This window comes from Cupressus sempervirens, chromosome 5, assembly GCF_028749045.1.
Source record: "Cupressus sempervirens isolate cs-2001-9-10 chromosome 5, ASM2874904v1, whole genome shotgun sequence".
Taxonomy (NCBI): Eukaryota; Viridiplantae; Streptophyta; class Pinopsida; order Cupressales; family Cupressaceae; genus Cupressus; species Cupressus sempervirens.
This window is the reverse complement of record NC_143122.1, coordinates 922679862-922695170: the sequence shown is the minus strand read 5'-3', so window position 1 is coordinate 922695170 and position 15309 is coordinate 922679862.

Genomic DNA, 15309 nt, shown 5'->3' with positions numbered 1-15309 from the left:
AGTTTGATTCAATTAAGTTGAATTAAGCGTGTTCACGACACCAGAATCTAAAACTTCATCTAGAGATCAAACTAGAGGTAGTGAAGTTGGGTAAAGGTGTATCAAGATAGGTTTAGATTATATCTAAGCTAGCTTGTAATTAGGAACTTATCTAAATTAGTTATGAAGAAATTAAGAGTTACTATTATTATAGAGAAAGTTAATTTTGTAGAAAAAGATGAAAACTATGTTTTTGCAAAAAAATTCATCGAGTGAAGTTTTGTATAGCATTATCATGATGGGAGGAAGCTATAGCAAACCTCGGGTAGCATCTAAAGATTAGATAGATATCTCGAGTAGTTATTTCATCTCAAAATGCAATTGATAGATTTTTCATGTTTGCAAAGTACACAATTAATGCAAGTTCAAGTTGAAGGAATAAATGGAGTACATACTTGATTACCATTTCATTGCGAATACATCAGAAGCATAGAGCACTTAGAAGCAACTTGAAAAGGCAATTTTGAAGTGAACCCTGTTTTTGAAAAAGGTATTTTAACACTTTTTCCACATAATTTATTTGATAAAAGTTCATATTTAATAGAATCATGGATATATTAGTAGTTCAAAATGTTGAGAATGAGAAGGGACCAAAATTGAAGGTTGTTTCTATGAAACCCATAGTAGGAAACCCTAACTCAGTATTATCGATTACTTTGAACAATGTAGTATATTTGGAAGATGTAGGAAGTTATCTTACTAGTAAGTTTGAATCTATTGGAAGTGAGTATATGAAAAAGGGTATGGAATTAGTCTTTAATCATGATATGACTATGAAACCTAGATTTGAAAACTTGAAGGAACTAAACCTATTCAAATATCATTTTTATCGAGAATTGCACATAGATGAGTGGACATAGATCATACTAAGCAGAATGCATGATGGAAAACTATGGATGCAATATAGTATAGTTGATATCTTAGCTAACTTTATTCATGAGGTAACTAGTCTTTGTAAACAAGGAAATGTACCTATAGGTGAGAAAATGGTTAAGAAGAATGTTGAGAGTTACACAACAGGAGTATATAATGGAAAGGCCATGGTGATTAGCACCATTAAGCAAGATGATGTAACATTCTTGAGTAGATTCATTACCTACTCTATATGTGCAAGTTCAAAGATTGATGAATTGTTAGTCAGATTCATCTATGTATCCTACAAGATATGTGTTGAGAAGGAAAAAGTTAACCTTAGTGAAATACTAAGAATGCAACTTCTTGAAAACCTAGAAAAGATCAAGAGGACTAAGAATGGTGTGTTTAGATTTCAGTCACTAATTAATCACATATTCTTTCATGTGCTTAAAAGATTTTCATATTTGTTAGTCACAAATATTATGAGTAGTGAGAGGTGTACAATGAAGAAGACCACAAAAGTGTGTAGAAGACATCCAATAAATAAAATATTGGATAGTGGGAATTTTATTATGATAACATTTTAGAATGAAATGAGGCAAAGATTCAAAATTTCACCTACAACTACAGACGGATTTAAGGAAGATATTTGTGTTATGGTTGATATTGATTTTACTTATATTCAAGCAATAGAACCTTAGGAAACATTTCTTGATCCCTTAGGTTATGAATTAAGTGATGATATAGCAATTGGATACATTGACTTATTGCTGAAATCAGAGAAGGACCAAGTTGAATATAGATTTGGAACTTATGATGAGTGCAGATGCTCAAAAATGGTTTGCATCTATGATTTCATCACTTATTCATACTAACTCATCCCATTTTCTCATTCCACTAACTCTAACCTTTTGACCAACTTGATCATATTTCATCATTTGTATCCTTCTTCACATCAATTTCATATCATTTCATATCATCTCAAAACCATTCCAAATCAACTCAGAATCACCCCAAGTAAACTCAAAATCACCTAAAGTCAATCCTAATCATCATGAAACATGTCAAACATCCAAAATCAATCATCGTTTATCCAATCCTAGGCATTGTTGTGGCTTTTAGTGCCTTGGAAACCTATCAATCTATCAAATCTTATCAATCTAACCTTAGTACTGTCATGGCTCTTAGTGCTAGGTCAAACTATCATTCGTGTAATTTGATATTTGACATCATTGAGTCTTTCAATATTGGATCATGGAATCATAAACCATTTTAATAATATTGAAAGTGTCCATTGATGTTATTATGATCAACCATATCAATCAATCTCGATCTTGTAGCATTCACAATGTCAGTTAAATGTTACGTATCTTTAATTCATGTCATGTGTCCTTGTCATTTTATCATTTTGATCAATCAATAAATTTAACCATGGATTTGTTCTACCTATCATCATCTTATTTAATTTTCATCATCATCAAATTTTCATCAAATGATGCTATCGCACTTATTTAATCAAATTGGCCAATCATCTACTAATTGTCCCTATAGGATTAAATAACCTATAATTTAGTCCTATCATTCTTATTAATTATTCTTCCTAAATAACCTACTCAATTAATTGATATTTTATTAATTAATTGGTTCATCATTTGTAAACCATGGAAATTCTTAATTTCTTGAGTCATATTTTCTATCATTAATTCCATTTTCACTAGTTTCTATTTTGTGGAATAATAGATTTTTAATTCAAATATTCTACAAAATATTGACATCATCATGAAACTTGGGTATGACACCTCATGGATTCTCCTTTGAAACTTGGCTAAGATATGTCTTAATCCCATATTCTTATTCTCTTATGCATGTCCATATTTGGCTCCTTTTTCATATATTCTTGGGTTTAAGTTTGTTTGAGGTGCCTTATGATGCGTCATAGATTCTCTTCCACATCTAGCCATGTTTGACTTCCATGTGCCATAGAATATTACAATTGGAATATTGTGTCATATGAATCATGGATTCTCAAAGGAATCTATTGCCACATCACATGTCTAATGTGACAAATCCAATTCTCTCATCCTCCATGCTAATTATAAAATGAGCATTGTTCCTCTCATTTCCAGTCCCTAATTCTTGAATATTTTTCCAGTCCCTAGTTTTCTCATTTTTTCACTCTTGCTCTCACACTAGAATCACAACTTCAAGTATTCTCATAGCATCATCATTATCATAAACTTTTTCTTCAACTTTGTATGCACTATAGGCAATTTTGGAGTTACATCATTTGGAGAAGAAAGAAGGACCTGGGAGCTACAAATGAAAGAGGGGGTTTCTAACGTTGTGTTGCTTTCTTTCTTAGTTTGGCTTTCATGGTAGACTAGTGGGTGCTAATGTGTGTTGATTGAGTTTTGTGATTTCTCATAGTATGTTATGCATTTTACCCATTTTCTGGTCCTACAATTGGTGAACCTAACGTGAACATGCATATCTAACTTGGGTGTTCTTGTCTTTTTCTTGTAGGTGCAAGGAAAGAGCTCACTTGGAAGGGTATAAGGACTGTCTACACTTCCATACACACCTAGATTAATTAGGGGGTCTAGTAACATGCTTGTATGCTCTTATTTCATGTGTTTGGTTAGCTTGTTTTCCTAGAGTGCACTCTGCTTTGTCAGGGTGCACTTGGGACCCCTAGGACCGGTTTTAGGTGCCTAGAAGTCACCAAAACCCCTTTCTGCTATTTCTAACTTACCAACTACATCATGGATGTAGTCTGGATTGTTTGGGCACACTTGGTAGTATAGGTGTCAAATTTTTTAGTTTTTGGGTTTTGATTAGGGCACAATTCCCCACAACTTGCACTTGGGCTCCCAACTACACCCAAAAACTACCAAGTGCACCCAACTAGTCCCTAACTACATCATGGATGTAGTTAGCATTGTCTAGGTGCACTTGGGGGAATTCTGAGCCATTTTGGCCTTCTAGACTGCAACCTGCTCTATCACAACACACCTAGTTCACAGTAAACACACACATAACACAGAATCTACATCTAAGGTTCCCATTTTCTTCTAGGACATATGTTAGATGATTTTGTAATAATGGTCTATTTGTAGCATGTGGCAATTTTTGGATGAAGACATGATCATGAAAAACTACTAATGCTTGTTTATAGATGTTGTCAAAGACCACTGTGCATTTGTCAAAACTATGTGTGGATTCCTAGATTAGATAACCCTTTGTTTGGTGCTTAAAATGAACTTTTTCTTTTCTGCCTAGTGTGTCTATGGTGTTTAAATCCCTAGGAGTTGCAATGGACATATCCTCTCCCCTCGCCATTTGTGGATCTTGGGTGTAAGAGAAATCAATGTTACTTCTATAGGAAGCCTGCCTTGGACCAAGATACTCGATATTGGGTATGCCAAGGGATGACTTTAGAGTGGTAATGGGCCAAAAGCTAGGTCAAAATTCTTGTCACTATGGGTAAAAGCACAAACTTGTGTCACCTTTTATAAAGAAACGTGATATCAGAATGTGACAGTTCAACATCAGTGACAAAAAAAATGGTATTTGTGTTTAAAATATGAAGATGATGTAAACTAATGAAATGTGTAGAATTGGATGAACTTTATGCCTATATTTTTTATAATTTTTTTGAGTAAGAATTTATTCATTTTATTTTATTTTGAAGTCCCTTTTTTAACTGTAAAAAATATAGGGCGTAGTTCTCGTCAAACAAGTATATTCAAATCATCTTTTTTTGTTCTAATTTGAAAATATCTTATAGATGACATGTATAGCTAGTGCACAAAAAAAGAAATATTTTTTTTTGATGTCTATTTTCTTTGTTATAAGTACTCAAGTTTGACCTTATCAGAATCCAAAAGTTTTTTCCTCCCGTCAGAACTTTCCTATCAAATCTATACCTTCTTGAAAAAAAATTAAATATTCGTGAAGAGGATTCTCTCCTCTAGAGATAAATATAATTTTTTAATTTTTTTGATATGATTTACTATTTTTTTTCCTTTTTTGAGGGAGCATCTTCAGAAATGTTGAAATATTGACTTATAATAATTTGAGATTATAACATATTATAACTAATCAAAACACTCAAAAATTTATATAATGATGATATTGAATCTGAGATCTATAAAAGGGTATTTTTAGATTTTGAAAAAAATTGAGTTTTGATAGAGAAATGAAATCTGACCAAAACAGGTTTTGGTATCACAAACGGTGACAGAGATCTATGCTTGTACCCCTATATAAAACTTTATTATGGTGAAATCCATGTTGGCAATATTGCTGAGTGATAGCTCTCCTCCAGTACCCTTGTGGTGCATCAAACCTCGATTCTTGGGGCTAGGAGACCTTCTGAGGAAGCTTATCATTCACTTGTTGATTGGAATGCCCTTACTAAATACCATGTTTTAGTGGAAAAAATCCTTTTTATCCATTGGATCAAAGGGTCTCCCATTCCTGTGAAGACATCCTACATTCTCACAGTCCTTAGTAGAGACAATAGTTTCTTGGGAAGTCATGCCCCTTGGAAAGAAAATCTTGGTAGCCCCAAGAAGTGAGTGCACTGTAAGGGGGAGGCTATGGTGCCAAAGTCCTAAGTTTTCTACTCCAGATAAGCATGGCTAAAATTTGATTCAAGTAGAAATTTAGTGGATATAGTTCTAAAGCCTAGGTTGTGGTGTGATTGTTCACTTTTAACAAGAGCTATTCTTGTCTTAATATGTCTTGCGCGTGTCTAAAACATAATCAAGATAAAAGCCAACATTCAAATTTACACCTTGGAAACTTGAAAAAACTTGTCAAAACATTACACATTGTCAAAACATTTCAACTTTTGTCCAAACTTTGCAAACTTTGGTTCAACACATTCAAACCTTAGAAAACATGGCAACTTGTGATCCTAAATGTGCTTGGCAAAACATAGATTTCATCCTTCGATAGACTCCACTTACATTCAAACTAGCCCAGGCCTTATTCTTGCATCATATACACTTCATATTTCACCTTTTGGTCCTCATTTGGTATCCCTTACCTTTCATCCTGCATCTATTAGGAGTTAGTTTACCTCCCTTAGTTTTTGCATTCCAATCTCAAAACTTGCATGTTGCATTGTCCATCTTGCATCTTTGCATACCTAAGCTTCATCTTGAAAACTTTAACCCTTATTATATGTTTCATAAGAATAATTTTGAACCTTTATTTTAGTCTTAACATTTTCCTCTACTATTTACCTCACTGTGGCATCAATCTAGAAAGCATAGCACTCAATATTGCCTTAGTTTCAGCCCAGTTTACCAACTACACCCTAAAACTACCAACTATGCCCAAATTGGCCCCAAATACATCATGGATGTATTTGGTACTATATGAGTGCACTTGGAGGTCTAAGGACCCAATTTTGGATTCCATATAACATTTTGAGGCTTTTACAGTGTCCCTAGGTACCTGGTTAGCTCCCATTGCATTAGTTTGCCTAGATCTACATTCTGCATCACCTAGTCTTCATTACCTTCACTTAGGCATCATTCCTTAGGTAATAAACTCTATTATACATCTTCCAACCCATCATAACATCAGCCCCAACATCTTAGCTTCCTAGCATATCAATTTGGCAACCACACAACTCAGAATCAACAAACTTGCATCCTGACTTACCAACTATGCCCAAACTGGCCCCAACTACATAATAGGAATATTTTTTACTATTTTCATGCACTTGGAACTATTAGGGAATACTTGGTTACTTTCATGACCATTTTGGGCCTCCAAACTACAGTTTAGGACCCCAAAATTGCATCTAGAAGCCTCTGCACCTCCTCATTTTGCACTTGACCCAAACCCGCATCTTGCACCCGAAATATCATTTTTCACCTTAATAAATTTTCATATTTCATATCCACTCAGCATCATCATCATTTTGAGTCCTCTAAACATCATTTTTAACCCAAAACCTTTGAACTTAGTAAAAAATCTAAACAAAGTATGAGTCTTAGGTATCTCCTAGTGTTAACGGATGATGGATCTTGACTAGTCTTTTTATCTTTTCTTATCATTTTATTTGGTCAAACTCTATCTATGTCTTGATATATTTGAACTTTTTATCTTTTATCAATTTGTTCTCTTTTTCTTTTATCACTTTTTGGTCAAGATCCAAAGTCTGTTATCACAAGGTTAAACTCCTAGACAAATACTTTCTAAAGGTTTCACCTAAGTTCAAAACTTTCCATATACCTTGCCATTGCATTATCATATTCCTAGTGTCCCTAAACATCATTTTTACTTACCCTAGTGGCATATCCCCTTCATTTTTCATTTTTCAAACCTTAGCATCATTCCCATTATCAAACCCTATCAACTTCTCAATCAACCAAATTGTCCTCTTGATCATTTACCCTCATTATGCATATCCCAAACGTCATTATCAACCTTAAAAAACCATCCCTTGCATAGTCCACCTTGCATAAACCAACCTTTAGCATCATAACCAAGTCCAAAACATAACCCTAACCTTCATTTTGCATACCATAATCTTCATTTTGCATACCTTCAAAATGACACCTTGCATTTGCATTTGCATAATGTCCCTAGGAGATTTGTAGCTTTCATACCAAAACCCTAGTTCATTTGGCATTTTCTTAGGTTTCATACCCTTCCTAAACACTTAAAAATCCCAAAAATTCTCATATCTTGCATACCCACATCCTAATTATCAAGTTTTGACCTCTTTTACCAATTTCAACCCTGTTTTATCAACTACACACTTCAAGTGCATAGTTGGTATTTTTAGAGTGTACTTGGTAGTTTTAGGGCACGCTTGGTAATTAGGTGTTTCATTCTAGATTTTAGAACCCTAATATACACTTCCACACCTTGCATTGCATCCCAAGACCTTAGGAAACACTCTAAATCACTCAAATCATTCAAATTTTTCATTTTAGGCACACTAACGCCTCTATTTACCCATTGCATACCTCCTACTTACCAACCGCTTACCTTTAGGCCATGAACTATGTCATGGGAACACTTGGTACTATTGGAGTGTAGTTGGACCTCCCAAGTGTGTCTTGGGCACACTTTCTACCGTCATGATGCACTTGGGCTTACCAAGTGTGCATTGGATGCACTTGGTTGAGTTTTGGGCACACTTGGGCTAGTAGGATGCCTAGAACTACTCTTGAAGCCCCTATGTTGCAATCCGAAGGCCATAACTTTTGAATTTCAACTCTGATTTACAAAATATTAGTTGTGTTGGACTCATATCTTTTTTGTGAACAAAATGAACTATCATTTTCATTATTTGGTCATTGTTTTGAGTGGTAATCCTTAAACCTACTCTTGGGCTCCTAATTGACCCCTGTTAGGTTGATTTTGCCCCCCTAGAGCCTTCTAGGGAACTTTTAAAACTTTTTGAGCACACTTGGGATTCCCAAGAGTTTCATGGGCACACTTGGTACTATCATAGTGTACTTGGATGAGTTTTGGGTGCACTTGGGGCAATAGGATGCCCAAAATTGCTCCCGGAGCCCCTATGTTGCACTCTAGAGCCCATAACTTTTGCATTTTAACTCAAATTTTCTATTCATTAATTTCATTGGATTCATATCTTCTTTGTGGAAAAAATGAGCTATCATTTTCATCATTTTGTGTGTTTCTTTAGTGGTAATCCATGCAATTACTCTTGAGCTCCTGATTGACCCTATTCTACACTCTAGACCTCATAACTTTCACATTTTAGCTCTAATTTGTGATCCATCAATTGCTATGGTTTTGTCTTCTCATTTTCAAAAAATTAACTTATCATATTATTATCTTATTCAATTTCTCAAGGGGCCACCCCTATACATCATCCCTACTAGGGCATGTTGTGGCTTTCTCATTAACTATTCTTTGACACAATGCTATAAATCACATTGTATCAAATAAGGGCAAAATGTAGACATTCAAAAATGGTTCAAATCTATAGTTTCATCACTTATTCATACTAACTCATCCGATTTTCTCATTCCACTAACTTTGATCTTTTGGCCAACTTGATCATATTTCATCATTTGTATCCTTTTTCACATCAATTTCATATCATTTCAAAACCATTCCAAATCAACTCTAAATCACCCCAAGTCAACTTAGAATCACCTAAAGTCAATCCTAATCATCACAAAACATGTCAAACATCCAAAATCAATCATCATCAATCCAATCCTAGGCATTGTTGTGGCTTTTAGTGCCTTGGAAACCTATCAATCTATCAAATCTTATCAATCTAACCTTAGTACTGTCACAACTCTCAGTGCTAGGTCAAACTATCATTATTGTTGTTCAATATTTGACATCGTTAAGTTTTTCAATATTGGATCATGGCATCATCAACCATTTTAATAATATTAATAGTATCCATCGATGTTATTATGATCAACCATATCAATCAATCTCGATTGTGTAGCATTTACAATGTTAGTTAAATGTTACATATCTTTAATTCATGTCATGTGTCCTTGTCATGTTATCATTTTGATCAATAAATCAATTTGACCATGGCTTTGGTCTACCTATCATCATCACATTTTCATCAAAGGATGTTGTCACACTTATTTAATCAAGTTGGCCAATCATCTACTAATTGTCCCTATATGATTAAATAACCTATAATTTAATCATATCATTCTTATTAATTATTCTTCATAACTAACCTCCTCAATTAATTGATATTTTATTAATTAATTGGTTCATCATTTGTAAACCATGGAAATTCTTAATTTCCTAAGTTATATTTTCCATCATTAATTCCATTTTCACTAATTTCAATTTTGTGGAATAATGGATTTTTAATTCAAATATTCTACAAAATATTGACATCATCATGACACTTGGGTATGACACCTCATGGATTTTCCTTTGATACTTGGGTAAGATATGTCTTAATCCAATATTCTTATTCTCTTACACACATCCATATTTGGCTCCTTTTTCATAGATTCTTGGGTTTAAGTGGGTTTGAGGTGTCTTATGATGCATCATAGATTCTCTTCCACATCTAGCCATGTTTAACTTCAATGTGTCATAGAATCTTACAATTGGCATATTGTGTCATATGCTTCATGGATTCTCAAAGGAATCTCTTGACATATCACATATCTAAGGTGACAAATCCAATGCTCTCATCCTCCATGCTAATTATAAAATGAGCATTCTTTCTCTCATTTTTGGTCCCTAATTCTTGAGTATTTTTGTAGTCCCTACTTTTCTCATTTTTTCACTCTTGCTCTCACACTAAAATCACAATCGCAAGTATTGTCATAGCATCATAATTATAATAGGCTTTTTCTTCAACTTTGTATGCACTATAGGCAATTTTGGAGCTACATCATTTGGAGAAGAAAGGACATAAGGACATGGGAGCTACAAATGAAAGAGGGCATTTCTAACGTTGTGTTGCTTTCTTTATTAGTTTGGCTTTCATGGTAGACTAGTGGGTGCTAACATATATTGATGGAGTTTTGTGATTTCTCATAGTATGTTATGCATTTTACCCATTTTTTGGTCCTAAAATGAAATTACCCAATCAGCTCATCAGGCATCCTTGGAGAAGGCATTTCACAGAAGATAGAAACTATAATGAAGAAAGCCTTATCAAAGGCTAATATGACTAAGAGTGAGTCACAAGTAGTCAGGAAAACCATGAAGCAAGGTATATTGAATGTGAAACCTTTGTTAGTTTTTATTGCAAAGAAATATTTAGAATAGAGCATTCCTTATGTATAAGTGTCAGATATTCGGACAAGTGAGTGAAAGAGAAAATCTGAGAAATTAGTGGAAGCTATGACCAAAAAGACTAAAAGGGTCAAACAACAAGCCATTGGACCAGGAAAGAGACAAAGACATTGTTGAAAATTGTTGAGTCTAGTGAAGAAGAGGAACAAGAAGACATTAAATAGATAGAGAAGGTAACAACTTCAAAGAAGTTACCAGGAAAAGCTCGGTAATGCTAGAAGTTGAAGATAGAGAAGATAAACTCAGTTATTGCTAATGAAGGAAACTTTGTTTAGATGAACAAATTTTATGATTTATATAAAATTTTTGAGAAAGATTAAATTGATATCTCTACCATGAGATACATTATAGCCAACAATCTAAAATTGAAGGATGTTAAAGGAATAGTAAACCAAAAAGTCTATGATAGACTCATAGAAAAAAAGGCACCAACTAGAGAAGAGGACATAGAACTTTAGAAGTCTATGTTAAGAACAATATGCAAGATTGATGACAAAGAAGAAGTCAAGAGATTGATAAAAAATCTAGTGCCTTACTTAAGAAACAAGGTAAGACCATTTCTATTTATGATGGAAGAGAAAGATAAGGTAAAACCATAAATTAGATGTTCATAGAGTCCAAAGCAACATCTTCACCATCACCCAAAACCTCAAAAGTGTTAGTGAGCGGTGACATAATGCAAATAGATCAAACCAATGTTACCATTAACATTGATTATAAAAATCCATTTGAAGATTCTAAATAGAATGAACCTCATACTAAGGATATTGAAGAACAACTGAGACAAATTAAAGAGGAGAAGAGGTCACTAGAAGAAGAGAAAAATAAAATAGAAGAGGTCAAGTAGAAATTGCTTGAAGATGAGATGAAAAGGAAAGTAGATGAAAATAAGAAAAGAGTAGCTGAAGAAGAAATGAAAATAAAAATAGTAGAAGATGAGAAGAAGAGATTAGAAGAGGAAGAGAAGAAAGAAAAATAAAGAAAGGAAAGGGAAGAGAAACAGGAAGAAGAAAGAAGAGTCAAAGAGGAAACTAAAAAGAAGAAAAGGGAAGATAACACTAAACCTTCTAGCTCATCTACTTCACTTTTTCTTGCTAGCCTAGCAACTGATGATGATGATCAAACTGACTTGATCTCATCTTTGTCAAAACTTATTCAAAAGAAAAAGAGAGTAAAGAGCCTAGAGAGAACCTTGGTGGAGGTTACTGATAGATTACATAGTACTATGGTAGTGGAACACACAGAGGCAGATCAAGAATAGAGGGAGAAAGTAGTGCTGAATTCTTTTGATGAAGAATTCACAAATTTTCTGAATGTTGCAGAATCTAAGGCACAAATCTCACATGATACTAACTTTTTTAGCACCATTTGTCAAAATATTTAGAATGATTTGATAAGTCTTGATACTTGTATCAAGGAAATTTGAAAGTGTCAATAAGATGGCAAGATATTGTACATCAAGCGTACTCTATCTCAAAAAATGACTAAGGATATTAACAATCAGATTGGATGAAAAATGAGTGAGCTAGAAGCTCTATCTAGCCAATTACAACATCCTACTAGTAAAATTGACGATTTTGAAGGACAAGTGGCTAGTATCCAGAGTGATATCAAGAAAATGGAACTTTGAAAGGAACACAATTTGAAGAGAGTATCAAATTTTAGAGAGTCTATTTCTCTAAAAATATATTTTGTTGAGAAATAGTTGGAGGAATGTGTCAAGGCCAAGGACACTTTTTCCAACTTTTTATACTTCGACCTTAATGTAGTTGAGATTGAATCATATGCCTTATGTGAAATTCTCACCTCTCCTAAATCAACCAAAGATAGATGGACAAAAGGTATGGATAGTCTGAAAGAAAATTTTGATGATTGCATAAAGGTACTATCAGTTTAAGGTAGATAATTACATAAATTTTGATAGTAGATGGACAATTTTTTGACATTTTAACCTTTGTCATTAATGTCAAAGGGGGAGATGTACATAAGAAAATTGTAAATTAGGTAAAGAAAAATGTATGAAATCATATTGTAAGGGGGAGCATGTGTAAAATGGAAAAATTTTAATAGATGTAATGTTAATGTGTTATTTATTTTAAGTTTTTGATACTTAGCTAATTTTCCCTATTTTGTTGCTATCAATGCCAAAGGGGGAGATTATTGACAATTGGCTAATGAGGATATGTAATTGTTGTCATTTATGGAAACATATGAAGTATGTGCTCACAAGAAATCTCATAAATAAAGAGACTTAGCTTTTGCTACTCAAAAAATTGTCTAAGTATGAATTTGGTATATAATAGTGTAGTGTTTTGTTTGTAACTTGTTCCTGATGTCATATTATGACTAGCGATGTTAGATGGAGATAGTATACATGTTGATGATGATGTGTGAAACCTTAGAAGTCAGTAAAGACTATATAGAGAAGAGATATTCATGTTTTACCAATGCAACATAAAAATAGAATTAAAGGAAAGGAGTTATTTTGTTCACAAAATAATTATTTATCCAATTAGGGCCGACATCCTAAATGTTTACTCTATGTTGGAAAAGTTTATTGTGGTCTTAGCTAACCTAGAAGAAATTTATGAAAAGGCATGGTATTTATGCAAAGGACATCTTGCAAATTCAAGTGTGCTATCTTGGAGAAATTGTGTTGAGCAATTGTATGCGAACTTTTGTGAAAGTGCTAAATGAAAATTTTGTGAAGCTATTTTGTGATCCAAGATCAAACTGAGAAAGACTCTATATTCTAGAAGTTTGATTACTTGTTTGGGTAGTGAGCTTTTCTTATAATTGGAAGTGCATGTTTGGGTAGTGGAATCATCTTGCATCTACTGTACTATAACCCATAACATGAGGGTTGGCACAACTCCTAATAGGGTTGGAATATCGTAACAGGGATTAAAAGTTCCTAATAGGGACTCTCTATACTAAATTTTCTCATTGAATCCTAATAGGGTCCATCCTCTAACAAGGAACTTATATATCAGTATATTATCTAGGGGGTATTATCCCTACTAGGGTTTTTCCTTGGATAGGGTTTCCCTAGTTAACAAAATATGCTGTTGTGAGTTATCTTTGTGCATGGTTACTGTTATTGTTCAACATTACTTTATTACTTTGTTATGTATGTTTTAAAGTAATAAATAATATCTAGTTGGCAACTAAAATTTGTAAATTATTGATTTAGCTATGGCGGGAATGAGCTTGAAGCTGGGTGCTTTCCAATTTGCTCCCTTCACAAGAATTTTAGAACCTCTCTTTGCCTTATTGCTGTTGGTGCTTGCGGATGCCATTGTTGCTCGGTGAGTGAATGATTTCATTAAAAAAATTATTCAATGGAAAATCACTTCAAATCACTTGAACTCACTTTCGCACTCTTGGAAACTTCTTCGCTCTATATATTCTAAATTCGTGGTGAAAAATGAGATCAAATTCTGCCTTTTTGATAAAAATCTTCCATTAATGCTCAGGTATGAAGGTAGTTGAGATGACCCAGGGTTTGTTAGATAGTCACCGACTTACTCGATAAACCTTTCAACTTAGTGAAAAAACAAAACCTTTCACATTACTGACCTAGCTCGGTTAAGTCTAAAACCATCCTTGCTTGGTAGATGCACCACAGTGAACTATGTCTTGATTTGTCTTTTGCACTCCTTTATTCTAGAACTACTTAGGATATTGCTTGAAGATGCAATCCCTAATCCAATTTTGATGAGTCTAAATAGAAATGGTGGAGTCACCCATTTCTTGAGTGACATTACCATCATTTGAAGTTTCTAGCTTGATAGACTTAGGAATCCACTGTTGTCTCATCTATTTTTGAATGTTGTTAGCTCTGACTTTCTTTTCATCTTCAATTCTTTCTATATTCATGAAATTCTTGGATATATGACCAAGTTTGGTACATGTATAACATCTTATAGTAGTATCCTTTTTTCTTAGGTGATGCCTTGCATAGTTTATTCCAATGTGTCCATATTCTCCACAATAGTGACATCTGCTCCAAGTATTGTAGTCCCAACCAAATCTTGCTTTGATAACCTGTTCTACTAGATTGAATGCTTTGGATCTACATTTAGATGCCTTGTGACCTTGTTTCTCGCATTTGTGACATTTGCCCTCAAACTTTGGTTTCTCTTTGCATTCATTTTCTTTGTGACCATGTAGATTGCAATTGTAGCATTTACCATTGAATTTTCTTTAACCATTGCTCCAACATCTATTAGATGCATGACCTAACTTACCACAGTGATTGCAAGTAGGTCTTTGATTCTTTTGGGTACCCTATTTGGATGATTCACTTTCTTCATTGTAACCAAGGCCTGCTTTACCTTTTTGTCTATGAAGATTCTGCTCATTTTGCAAATTCAATTGATCCATATCTGCTTGAGATTTTATCATCCTTTCATTGACTTGTTTTTCAACATTTAAGTCATTTTTCAAACTTTCATTGATTTTTCTTTCAGATCTCAGATCACTTTGTAAGCTTGCATTGATTTGTCTTTCAGTGATTAAATCATTTCTCAAACTTTCATTCTCAGATCTTAGATTCATAATTTCTTCATTTTCATTAGATAGTTGTCCTATAAGATCTTCATGCTGAAGGGATAGATTATTTCT